Source organism: Cydia splendana, chromosome 14 (assembly GCF_910591565.1).
Source record: "Cydia splendana chromosome 14, ilCydSple1.2, whole genome shotgun sequence".
Lineage (NCBI taxonomy): Eukaryota > Metazoa > Arthropoda > Insecta > Lepidoptera > Tortricidae > Cydia > Cydia splendana.
Genome location: NC_085973.1, coordinates 10084363 through 10097286, shown reverse-complemented (window position 1 = coordinate 10097286; position 12924 = coordinate 10084363). Strand labels below are relative to the sequence as shown.

Here is a 12924-nt window from a genome sequence, read left to right as displayed (position 1 = left end):
CTATAAACAACTTCTCGTCAATGGCCTAGTGCGGTTTCAATAGCATCAATGGAGTTTGACTTGCAAAACTGTAGGAGCTTTATAAAATAGGGCTCCCGTGTTGTATATTACCCTTTCAAAAGACTTTGCATAGAGTAGAGGTACGCTTCAGTCGGAACATATGCAGTCTTCTAAAGTGATTGAAGGTGCGTTCACTGATCCGCATCAGACGGCAAACTTATTGATCCGTCATATGTGTACTATTGGTAAACTAAATGTAAGTAAACGCCATCAATATATGCATTGCAGGCCTTGTTAACTGATATACAAACGTTTTTTTACTTCTCAATAGTTCTTCTCTTCAAAAAGTTGAGAATCGTATTGATTGATTAAAACCACCACTGACGTAGTTTTCACTGTACCAATGTTATAAGCAGTGATCGTTAATTTTCCAGCAATTTTGATGCAGCATAGTAAAAATAAAGGATTTTCTTCATTTTTTCTAGGGAGAGGATTGGTTAAGGTTAATATTACTGTTATTAACCCTAATTATCTATTCCACCTAGAGTAGGGCATACAGATGCTTTAAACCAACAAAACTGCACCAAAAATGCTGGAAAATTAACGATCACTGGTTATAAGCAGTGATCGTACATTTTCCAGCATTTTTGGTGCAGCAGAGTGGTGTTAACGGAATTGGTATAGATAATTTCAACTGAATGGTAAATTAAGGTTAATACGAACATAATTAACGCTAATTAATCATTAGGGTTGAAATTATTTATACCAATTCCGTTAACACCACTCCGCTGCACCAAAAATGCTGGAAAATGTACGATCACTGGTTATAAGTAAGGGTTTCTAATAAATAGCCTAAACCTTTACGTAGCGTGCGTGTAGGTACTAAATATGGGAGGCAACACAAAAGCACCCTGTTAAGTGGCTCGGAGTTTCAGTGGCGTTGTCACCCCATAGCAAAAATGGTTCAGTATGACCTACATATTCATGTCAGTCAGTGAAACATAACAGCATCAACCTGTCATCAACCCTAAAAAAACTTCATATTAAAAAAATATATTACTGCAATCAAATAACAATTAAAACAACAATACGTAACACGTACAAGCTTCATGTTGTAAAAAGCATTTTAATGCAATCAAGTAATGAATAAAAAATGTAACCATGTACGTAATTTCAGCAAAGTCCAATCAATCCGCGTCATGTGACGAAGTTTCGCGGCGAAGGAATGGAGCAAAGTGGCCCGAGTTTGCCGTCGGTTTCCACCGACTGAACACCAAAAGGAGGTAAATCAATAATGATTTCGAGCAAATGTGATGAAAACGGCATTTTTACTAAATACTGCTGCTGTTGTAGATATAGACGTATTTTTCGAGTAATATGCCATTTAAGTACTAGTTACCACCAGTTTACCAATTTGATATTTGGGCATTTCTATGTATTTAAAGTTGTACCAACATTTTTTGTGTTAGAATTGGGATTTTTTATTTTATTTCTACTCAGAATCAAGAGCTTTTTCTATTTTTACTGAGAAAAAACGTGTCCCCAAAATTTTTGGTCCGTTTGGTTACGGTTTTCAATACAACCTTCTATGACCGTAACAAAACGGACAACAAAAATTTGTGTGACATTTTGGGGACACTTTTTGTCTTGTATTAGGATCGAAAGGGCTCGTGATTCTGAATGGAAATAATATAAAAACTCCAAAATCTAAAATGCAAGTTAGGGTACAACTTTAAATAGAAATGCCCAATTACCAGTTGCTTTTCGGTGAAGGAAAACATCGGACTAATCCCAATAAGACTTTATTGGGATTAGTCCGGTTTCCTCACGATAGTTTCCCTCTGGGTTGGAAGGTCGGATGGCAGTCGCTTTCGTAAAAACTAGTGTCTACGTCAATACATGGGTTTAGTTGTCAAGCGGACCCCAGGCTCCCACGAGCCGTGGCAAAATGCCGGGATAACGCGAGGAAGAAGGAGTTTTCGCGTAATAATAATAATCGAAGTATTTTTTCTAACTGTACTAAATGGTATCCCATGGTATTTCTCAACTTGATTGAGATCATTGGGATGAAATTCGTATTTTACAATGTCCATATTCAAATATGTACAATAATGGACATTTGTCACAAAATGGTCATTTAATAAGCTCTTCTAACAAATACCTTGAATATGACATTCAGGTAACTTGAGAGCTAGCTGAATTAATAAGTAGGTATCTGAGCTAGTTTTGGACCCCAATTTTTATCTTACATGACCATATTATCCATTTTTTTTTCAAGAAATCGTTTATCAAGTTAGAAGCGGCACGGCTCTTGACTATGTACATATATCGCATTGTCCACGCCTCCCTTATAACTCATATTTTATTCTTCATTGATTTAAGCTTCTTTCATGAATGTTTTTGTCTATTATTTTGGCGGACACATTTTGTTTTTAAAACTTTGAGAACATGACATTTACCTAGACATAAAATAGTTGGACGATCTCTCATAAAATATATATAAATATATATAAAAATACATATAAATATATATAAATATATATAAAATAAAAATATATATACCTACTGCCTAACACTTAATTATTATTAGGTATATAAAAAGGAAGGTAGAAATATACTATATTTTTAACTTATACATTATAACACACTACACATTGGGTAGGTACATTCATTTTTCCCGTCGGCACAAAGTTGGTGACAAGCCAGCAAAGTAGGTTGCGTGCGGCTAGTGAATGTGTGTCAGAAAGTATTTAGTTTGAAGCAGTGTTTAATTTAACGACTAATTTAATCGAGACATAATCTTGTTACTGTTAACATGTAACGCGCCTAAATAGAAAGTTAATAATAATAGTGTTACTCTGTTTCAATACCTAGTGTCAGTATTTTTTTAAGAAGCTCCAATCGTATACCTATAAGTATTCAAACGGATTAATTTAATTACACAAAAAAAATAGGTAAATAATAACATTCAAACTAAAAATAAAAAGTATTGTAAATAGTTAAGAGAACTAAAACATTATATAGGTACTCAATACTAAATTAGATTGAATACTAATCGTAATAAATGACACGGAAAAAATTTAAATGCCACTTACCAGAATTCAGGAGCGCCCCACATTGCAACGATTAAAGTTTTGTATTACAGCGACGTAAAATATTATTTAATTAAGAATTTAATACATTTATCTATAAGTAGTAACAGTAACAGATAACACAGATACGAGTATTCGATAACAGTTTTAAATATTTCAAAAGTTACAACAAGTTAATGGTGAAAACTTCAAAAGGGCGATTCTGCAACAATCGTTCGTAACAACAACAACGCCGCACCGACAGGAAGACGAAAATAAGCGTATTGAGGAGGCAGGACACGGAGAAGGCAGAGGAGCTCAGAGACATCACAAGTATTGTACCTAGTCTTAAGCCCAAGGTCACAAAAAATTAAAAACAAACTATATGAGAGAAAAGTAATAGTTTGCGCGAACGCGCGACTACCGCGACTAGAGCGACGCGAGAATGGAACGTCTTGAAGAGATTCAACAAGTGGTTTGCGAGAGCGAGCGGCGCGGATCGTCGCAACCTCGCGGCGGGAACGCTCGCCCGCCAATGTCCCGAGCTGGCATCCCTCGTCGGCGACTGCGCCTGTGTGCCTTCCCGGCGTACAGCCTTCATTGTTGAACCTGCGCGCGTGTGCTTCGCTGTCGCGTGCGGACACCGTGCACTGCGTTTGTGTGGCGTGACGCGCCTACGGGTCTGAACAGGTGAGCCCGGGCCGACCCCAGCAGAGCTCGTCCCTATCTATACCCCGCTTACAATGAAACAGGCTAGCTGTAATACATCAACTAGCTGCGTGCTACATTAGCCGACGCATGTTCTTTCAGATGAGTAATGTAATAAGTGAACATGAAGGTCACACACATGTATGACGTTGTTTGAGCAAGAGTTGTTCTCTTTGTTCGCTCTTTTATACATTTATATTTTGTAGCGATTGTTCTTCGGTAAAGGTCGACGTGCCCCGCACTTGTGGAGCGCCGGCGAAGTTTCGCATACCTCCCCGGTCTCTGTATTTGTTCAGTTCATGAATATCACGCATAGTTGACGTGATGCCGCGGCAAATAATTTTATATTAAATTGGCTTGTTTAGCGAGTTAATTACCATATTGCGAGCCCGTCAGTCAACGAGGTTTATCTGCCTAATGAAATACGGCACGGCTAATAAGCGGAAACATCCATACATGGAGCCTGAAAATATGAGATAGCTGAAGATGTGTTTAATCTCTTGACAATAGTAACTTTAACCCATGGTTATTATTAATCTTTAAATTGCCAATTAAGTAATAACAGAAGTTTCTTTTTACAACATGGCTCAAATGGGAAGTTTTAAATTAACTGTACTCTTTTTTTGATGTCTTGTTGTACTTATTCTGATAGTTTTATCGATTTGAGTATACCTACGTGTATAAGGGGGTTTTCAGAAAAATATACTTACTTTTTTTGGAAAAAAACATCAACTTTTGGGTTATTTAGATTCAGAATCACGAGTACTATTGAATGAGACAAAAAAAAGTGTCCCCATTTTTTCATACAAATTTTGGATGTCAGTTTTGTAACGGTCCATACAAAATATACTTACGTGAAAATGCGTTACAAAACTGACATTTTTTTGGGACAGTTTTTTTTCTTTTTAAATCGATAGTCTGCGTGATTCTGAGTAGAAATAACCCAACAGTTGATGGATAAAAAAAAAAGCAAATGTTACACTTTTAAGTGAAAGTGCCCATTAATTTTAAACCTATTCGTCGAGATGATATTTTACTTAGTTATAGCAACAATGTAAGTACTTTAGGTATGTCTGCGCTTCAAAGAACTATTTAGTCGCGTACTTGCCTAATTAATTAATATAATGATGTGTAAGTTAGACAATAGTTTAATTTATATTAACTTTAAATAGTATGAGTACTGAAGAAAATGTTTAGAAATGATTGGACGATTAAGACGGAAGTAGAGAACCCGCGCGAAATCGCCTTTTCAATTTCATACAAATGTAGTCCTCCTTTTCCAGCTACGACGATCACTATTGTGTCTACGTAGAAGTGATTTCCACCCTCCCAGCTACGAAATACGTGCGTCTGCTACGGACAAGTGGGATCTACGAAATTCGTAGCAGCGCTACAAGCAATCTGGCGCCGCAGACAACATGCCAGTCGCTAACGCCCCGTAGCGAACGAAACGCAACTATCAGCCGTATTCGAACAATGAGATACGTCAACGATATGGATCGGATATTTCAGTGTCAAACAAGTGTCAAAAGTGACGTTTATTCAAACAAAAACGTCACTTTTGAATCTTGTTTGACACTGACATATCCGATCCATATCGTTTCAATATCTAGTATTTGACGTATCTCATTGTTCGAATACGGCTGTGTCTGCCCGATTCGAACTTTAAGATACGTCAAATAATAGACCTAGAAACGATATAGGTTAGATGTGTCTGTGTCAAAAGTGGCGTTTTTGTTTAAAGAAACGTCACATTTTACACGGATCCGAATCCACATCGTTTCTAGATCTATTAACTGACGTATCTTAAAGTTCGAATCGGGCCGTGTCATTGTCACACTAATATGGAAGAGTGATAGAGAGACACAAAGCGAGAGAAGTATTATTTTAAACGTCAATAATCTATGAAATTATGACGTACCTATAAATAACTATTGCTAGTGCTATTTATACTTTGTCGCTATGCAATACATATAGTTTACAATCAGCATAATCACACGAAGTTTGTTTATTACGTAGAGTTAGACCGAGGTAAGTCTGCAACGATCTTGGTATCGTTGCAGACTTACGATACCAAAATCGTTGCAGACTTACGATACCAAAATCGTTGCAGACTTACCTCGGTCTAACTCTACGTAATAAACAAACTTCGTGTGATTATGCTGATTGTAAACTATATGTATTGCATAGCGACAAAGATAAAAATGAAATATCACTATGTAAGTTACAATTTCATCCATTACTTTCACTTTGATATGTCATTAGAAAAGATTTACATTATACATTATAAGTATAATAAGTTACGAGTAGCATTTTGTTAAATTATTATTTTGTTAAAGTGCTAAAGTGGGACTGTGGGCGCGCCTACGCGATTTAGGTCAAAGTCAAGATACAGGGGGTGGTGAAACAAAACGCAATGCTTTATTCTCCGCAGTTCCTGTGTCAGACAGAATAATTTAAAAATTTAAATTAAATTTCGTATTTTGGTGCAAATTTTAGAGCAACGTAGGCACACTTTACCACATTCAGGGCCAAGAACCCAACTGTCGGGTACACTGTTCGTAGCGACTACCCGCTCCATACGGCGAAACCGTGGCTACGCGCTACGAGCGTAACACGTAGCACTTAGTGGCAATGAATGTTTTAAGGTGGTACTCCTGAAGAGAAAATGTCAAAGTGAGAATGCGATGCGAGTATTTTCTTAATATAAAATTTAAAACTTTCGCGTTTTGAACACATAATATTAACTCACATCACATCAATTTTATTAACGTGAATTGAAGAAAATTCGCGTTAGACCCGTCTATAAATGTGAGTTAATATGAGTACCTATTTTCTTGTTCTGGCTGGCATTGTTTCCTGGCTGACGGGACAGAAAGAACAACAGGAAACTATTGTTACACTGGCATCCGCATACGATCTTACCGTAGGGCCACGACCGACTTCCATACATTGGTTAAAACAAATATCGTCACTTTGAAAAAATCTCGTATCTCACACTGCTACTTGGAGTTGGATTGGGCATACACTCCGAAGGGATCCTGACCACATACCGAGGCAAGCCCTCGACTGGAATCCCCAAGGAAAGAGGAAACGTTGCCGCCCAAAACAGACCTGGCGCCGGACTATTGTTGCAGAGGCGAAGGCTATCGGGAAGACTTGGAGCGAACTCAAGCACGAAGCTCAAGACCGATCCAGATGGCGGCGCACTGTGGACGCCCTCTGCCCCACCTAGGGGACATAGGACAATAAGTTAAAGTTACACTGCTACTTGAAAGGCAGTAAAGTTGACGAAATATAAAGTGAGCCCATGGTCTAATAAAACATGGTCTTCTCTTCCCAGAGTGACACAGGCCTACGTCACAATAACATTGCCACTTTATTTCAACATAACATGTTACATGGGTACATTATATCTATGGGTAATAAGTTAAAATATCCAAATTGTCAAAGGAGCTGGGATGACATCATGTGCCAAATTTCAGTGAATTCCCTCCTAAGCCGTAGTACAGGCCGCGAACGGGCCAGACTACTGGCTTCGGCGTCGAGGGAGTCCGGTGATTGGTTCCGGGCTTATCCTTCACCGAACACCGGAACCTTCCTCACGCCGGACACTCTCCGCATCGCGACCTGTCTTCGGCTTGGAGTCCGCGTCTGTGCTCCACACAGGTGCCCCTGCGGCAGTGAAGTCGATGAATTAGGACACCACGGGTTATCCTGTCAAAAAAGTGCTGGCCGCTTTTCAAGACACGCCGCACTGAATGACATAATCCGCCGGTCTCTTGCATCCGTCAACGTGCCAGCTCTACTGGAGCCAACTGGCATGGCTAGAGACGACGGCAAGAGACCGGACGGTATGTCCCTGGTTCCTTGGAGTTTGGGAAGGGTGCTAGTGTGGGATGCCACCTGCGTTGACACTCTGGCCCCTTCCCACCTCACGGGAACCAGTCACCAAGCAGATGCGGCGGCTAAAGCGGCCGAAAAGCTCAAATTCCATAAGTACAGGGGTCTCGGCATAAAAATATACTCGGTATATTTTTATGCCATTTGGGGTTGAAACCCTTGGCCCGTGGGGTCCTAATGCCCTACAACTTTTTAAAGACCTTTCAAAAAGGCTTATCGATTTCACTGGTGACCGAAGAGCTGGCAGCTTTCTCGCTCAACGTATTAGCTTCGCAATACAGCGGGGAAATGCTGCCAGCGTCCTCGGCACCACGCCAAAGGGGCCCAATTTCTTAGACGTATTTTAATTTTATTTTATTTAGTATTAGTTTTTAGATTTAATTTAGTTTTATTTTATAGATAAGTTAGTTTATTTTATTTTTAATGTTTGTATCTACCTTATAAATAAATATATTTCTTTATAATTTTCATTTATATGTATTTTATCTTAAATTTTACAATAACACGTCATTTTTAATTATTCGTTACAATATCTTCCGATTCACGACAGAAATTTCAGACGTTCGGGTAATTCTGTTTACACTACTGGTAACACAGGATAGCGCTGTCACATTTGACAATCCGCCATTTTAATTGCTATTTCCCGCGTGTTAATTGTTATTTCCTTCTCGCTCAGTGTCAGCAGTCGCAGTGTTTACCAAACTTTTCACGTCGTAAGCTTGGTAATTAATGTGTAACTGTGAATTAGTTTTTCAAACGTTTGTCTTGTATAGATAAATAACGTTTAATTTAATACATTCGATTTGTTTTATTTTACTATGTTTCTACATGAATAACTTAAAATTAATGCCGTTAAAATAATTTTCACCGTTGGTTAAAATTCTCCCACTTTTTTTTTAGATTGAAAGTTAAAAGTAGCTTTGTTAAAGTTTGAGAACATGTAAACAGCATGATGACTTGATGACGTAGGCCTGTGTCAGTTAGGTCATTCGCGAATCTCGGAAGAGAGTACCAGGCGGAGTATATTATTATACCATGAAGTGGAGATACTGTTGAACGATTTCCACAGGATATGACTTAGAGATCCAATTCTCATCTAATAGATATCTTACTCTATCTAACGTAAAAGTGACATTGGTTGCCCGAATTGCGCTGCAAAAGAGAATTAGTTGATGTCTAAACTATAACGTATCTAGAATGGATCTAGTATGTGTCGTCTCTTGTGAATATCTTGAAGTTCGAATACGGCAGTTTATATTTCGTTAACCTTAACTCTGCGTGCATCCCTTAGTACCCATACATAGTTACCACATATGCGAATCATTTTAATTTCAATTTGTTAAATAGTATGATGTCCTTTTCAGACAAACTGAATGTTTACCGAGATGTTAATTGCAACCTCGCGTTACTAATTAAGTCATTGGAAAGTGTTTAGACTGTTTAATTTGCGTCTTTCGTAAACTTGAATTGGATTACAAATGAACTCCGAGTGTTTCGAAGCGGCGCTAACCAAATATTGGCTTGAGAATGATACCCCAAAACTGAAACGATTTCTGACTTAAATGTTGAATGTAAAGATGATTTTAAAAAGATTTGTCTAAAATTCCATTTTGATACAAGCTTTTATCGCTAACCGTGCTTTTCCTTCAATAGGCAATTAATACTCATCGACACAATTCTAACAAATTCATGAGCATGTGAAGTTTTAGCTCAATCGAATAATGGGAAGTGAATCCAGCTTGCAATATTTGGCTCGAAAATGAACTCATGAAAATTTTTTGAGGAAAGCAAAAAAAAAGTTGGATTACAGCACCTAAAGTAACTTCAAAATGAGTACCTACTTACTTATAGTTACTTAACTAAATTTTTGTTTTTGCGGTCCGCTAAATTTATTAATGGACAAATATATATAAAAACATTGCAAGTAAATCGTCACGATCAACGAGTAAATGACAGAGATAAAACATTTTTTTATACAAACTAGCCTTATAACACTTTAAACTCTCGCGTTTTGTACACATATTTAATTACACAAACGGGTCTACCGCGATATAATTTCATTGTTTTTACCTTTAATTCCGACGTTTCAGCTGAGTTGCACCAGCTGTGGTCACGGAAAGACTGACGTCCCAACAAATGTCAACGGAGATATTAATAAAACACCACTAAACTACCCGAAATTAGTTTATAAAAATGTTCGGGGTAGACAAAGAAATTGCAGCTACCCGTTATCCGTGCCAGCGGATATATCTTCGGACCAGTGTACGGATACTGTGAGTGTTGCGTGTCGTGCCGTGGACAATAAACATTAAACTTTAACGGGTAGCTGCAATTTCTTTGTCTACCCCGAACATTTTTATAAACTAATTTCGGGTAGTTTAGTGGTGTTTTATTAATATCTCCGTTGACATTTGTTGGGACGTCAGTCTTTCCGTGACCACAGCTGGTGCAACTCAGCTGAAACGTCGGAATTAAAGGTAAAAACAATGAAATTATATCGCGGCAGACCCGTTTGTGTAATTAAATATGCAAACTAGCCTTCTCGGAGGATTATATCCAGCACAAAAATGTTTCTATGCAATAATCCAGATTATTATAAGTCTACCAAGTTATCTTAGGCGGTTGGAAAAGAAGTTGAGCGGTTATTTTCTAGTAGAAGGTTTTTAAGTTTGTAACTTAAAACTAGAAATTTTGTTTTGAACACATATTATTAACTCACAAACACTCACTCACTCACTCACTCAGTGTTATTTTTCGTCGTCTAGTTGCACAAATCTCTGTTTTGACATTTTGCTGGGACATTTAGCCGCGACCACGACCAGTGAAACCTGTGTCGAAACGTCGGTAAATAAAGGTAATTGAATAAAGTTCGCGTTAGACCCGTCTAGAAATAGGTATTCCTGTATGGACATTTTATTCGTTAAAAAGTAACAATTGTCCGATACATCTATCAATATTCAAATAAATCGGTTATGTCGCTTTATAAGTCAGACGCTCCTCGCTTTTTGAAGACATGTTGATTAGAATTCAGTTCAAGGATTCGTTTTCAACTGATTATAATATTAATATTTGAATAGGTACGTACAGACCTTTGACAATTGCCAGTAAAGATTATAAGTAATTAAATAAATTTATCTATACGTATCTCCCTAAATACCAAATCATAAAACTCTGAACATGAATTTTACGTCTTTAAAATAATGTATAATGTGTATTCGCAGTCGACCAAAACCCACGTACAAGTTCGTAAGTAAATGAAATGATCGATCGAAATTGAATTATTTGTCCTAAATTGGAATTCAATTATTTTCACGGTTATAGCGCGCGATGACGTAAATAGGTCGATAGCGATGTCAATGAATATACATGTAAATTCGTAGTTTAAAGGTAATCAATTTCGGTCCAGTTATGTTAGGACAATTATTAAGTGGAGGCTAACGAAAAATTGTAATTTAAATATTGATTTTATACATGTTTTAATAATTAGATAATATTGTCAAGGGCAGCCTTTAGTCAAAACCTTACTAGGAGGCCAATTCGAACGTACACTTTGACATCAAAATGATATCTAAATGCAGTCATTTAGTTATCATTCGCGCATGCATTTCGCTTGTGCTCATCCGAAATTAAGTATTACCGACAACGAGACGCACGGGCGAATGATAACAAACTGACATCATTTAGATACTAGTGGCTCTGTGAGCTGTAGACCTCGCGAGCAGAGCTTAAAACTGAATAAATGTAAGGTTCCGTTGTTTAGAAGAATTTAGAGAATCTAATTTGACCATAAAAACTTAACTATCAATTGCTTACAAAATTCGGGAATTGGTTTAGATATGCGACCTGTAGAGTAGAACATATGGACATACGAAACAATTTTTGGCTAACAGGCCAATTCAAACTTACACTGATATCAGAAAGACATCTAACAGATGTCATTTAGTTATCGTGCATTTCACTCGTTCTTGTCCGTACATGTATTGGCGCAAGCGAGACGCACGATGACTACTAAATAACATGATAAAAATATCATCCCGATGTCAGTGGACGGTCGATACCCCTTAAGTATCCACGTCGCCATACTAATTGTATAGAAAAGTGGATAGAGTTAGACCAAGAAAAGTCTGCAGAGATTTTGACAGCACACGCAGTGCCGATGTTATTTGTGCCAGTGTCAAAATCTCTGCAGACTTTTCTTGGTCTAACTCTACTTATGTTAGGAAACCAACATTACCTTTGAATTAGCCTGTAAACTGCAACTAAGAAGCTTCGTGCGCGAGTGTGGCCCATAATTTCCGAAATCATTTTTTCTTCGAGGCAATTACTCCGTTCTCATATTTTGCGTTGCCCATAATTTCCCGAAATCATTCATTCTCGGTAGCAATTACTCCGTTCCCATATTTTCCCAATGGTTTTTTTCCGCAATCGCCTATTTTTAATATTTTTAAATTAATCTTTTTCTTATAATTTTCGTTCTTTTAAATATCTAGGATAATATTTTCTTGTTACTGTATGTTAATAGTGTAGTAATTATATTTGTTACTTGTAGGTATTTCACATACAACAAATATTAAAAACACTAAAAATAAAACATAATCTACAAAAATACAAGTAAAAAACCAAACGCTGTCAACCAATAACTCTAACCTACCTATCTCTGGGAGCAGATTCGTTTTTAGGGTCATCAAAAAAAAAATAACCCTAACCTACCTATCTCTGGGAGCAGTTTCGTTTTTAGGGTCATCAAAAAAAATAACCCTAACCTACCTATCTCTGGGAGCAGTTTCGTTTTTAGGGTCATCAAAAAAAATAACCCTAACCTACCTATCTCTGGGAGCAGTTTCGTTTTTAGGGTCATCAAAAAAAAACCCTAACCTTCCTATTTGAAAAAAACCTGGTTATTTTTACACTAGCATTAAAAAAAAAGAGAAAATATGGAGATAGAGAATATTTAGTTAGTGAAAAAAAAACCTACTGGTTATTTTAACTACTGGGATTAAAAAGAAAAGGGAATAAATTGAGAAAGGGAAAATTTAGTTTATGAAAAAATGCCCACGAAAAATAAAATAAATCGAAGAAATTCCACTGGGAAAAAATGAGAACGGAGTAATTGCCTCGAAGAAAAAATGATTTGCGGAAATTATGGGTCATTTTAGCGAGGCGATCCAAATTAAAAGGCTCTAGGATAATGATAGTTAGACTTTGAGCCCGGGAAAGCGGAACGTACGAGCAACCTACAGCT

The 12924-nt window shown here is 37.3% G+C and overlaps 1 protein-coding gene across 1 annotated transcript in view; it reads right to left on the bottom strand.

Annotated features, from left to right (window-relative positions):
- The window catches only part of LOC134796789 (uncharacterized), a 285519-nt gene extending 281292 nt beyond the window's left edge, over nucleotides 1-4227 (bottom strand). Inside the window, exon 1 of the mRNA XM_063769010.1 lies at nucleotides 3096-4227. The gene's annotated coding sequence lies outside the window, so the exon portion shown is untranslated. The remainder of the gene's footprint in view (nucleotides 1-3095) is intronic.
- Nucleotides 4228-12924: the final 8697 nt, after the last annotated feature.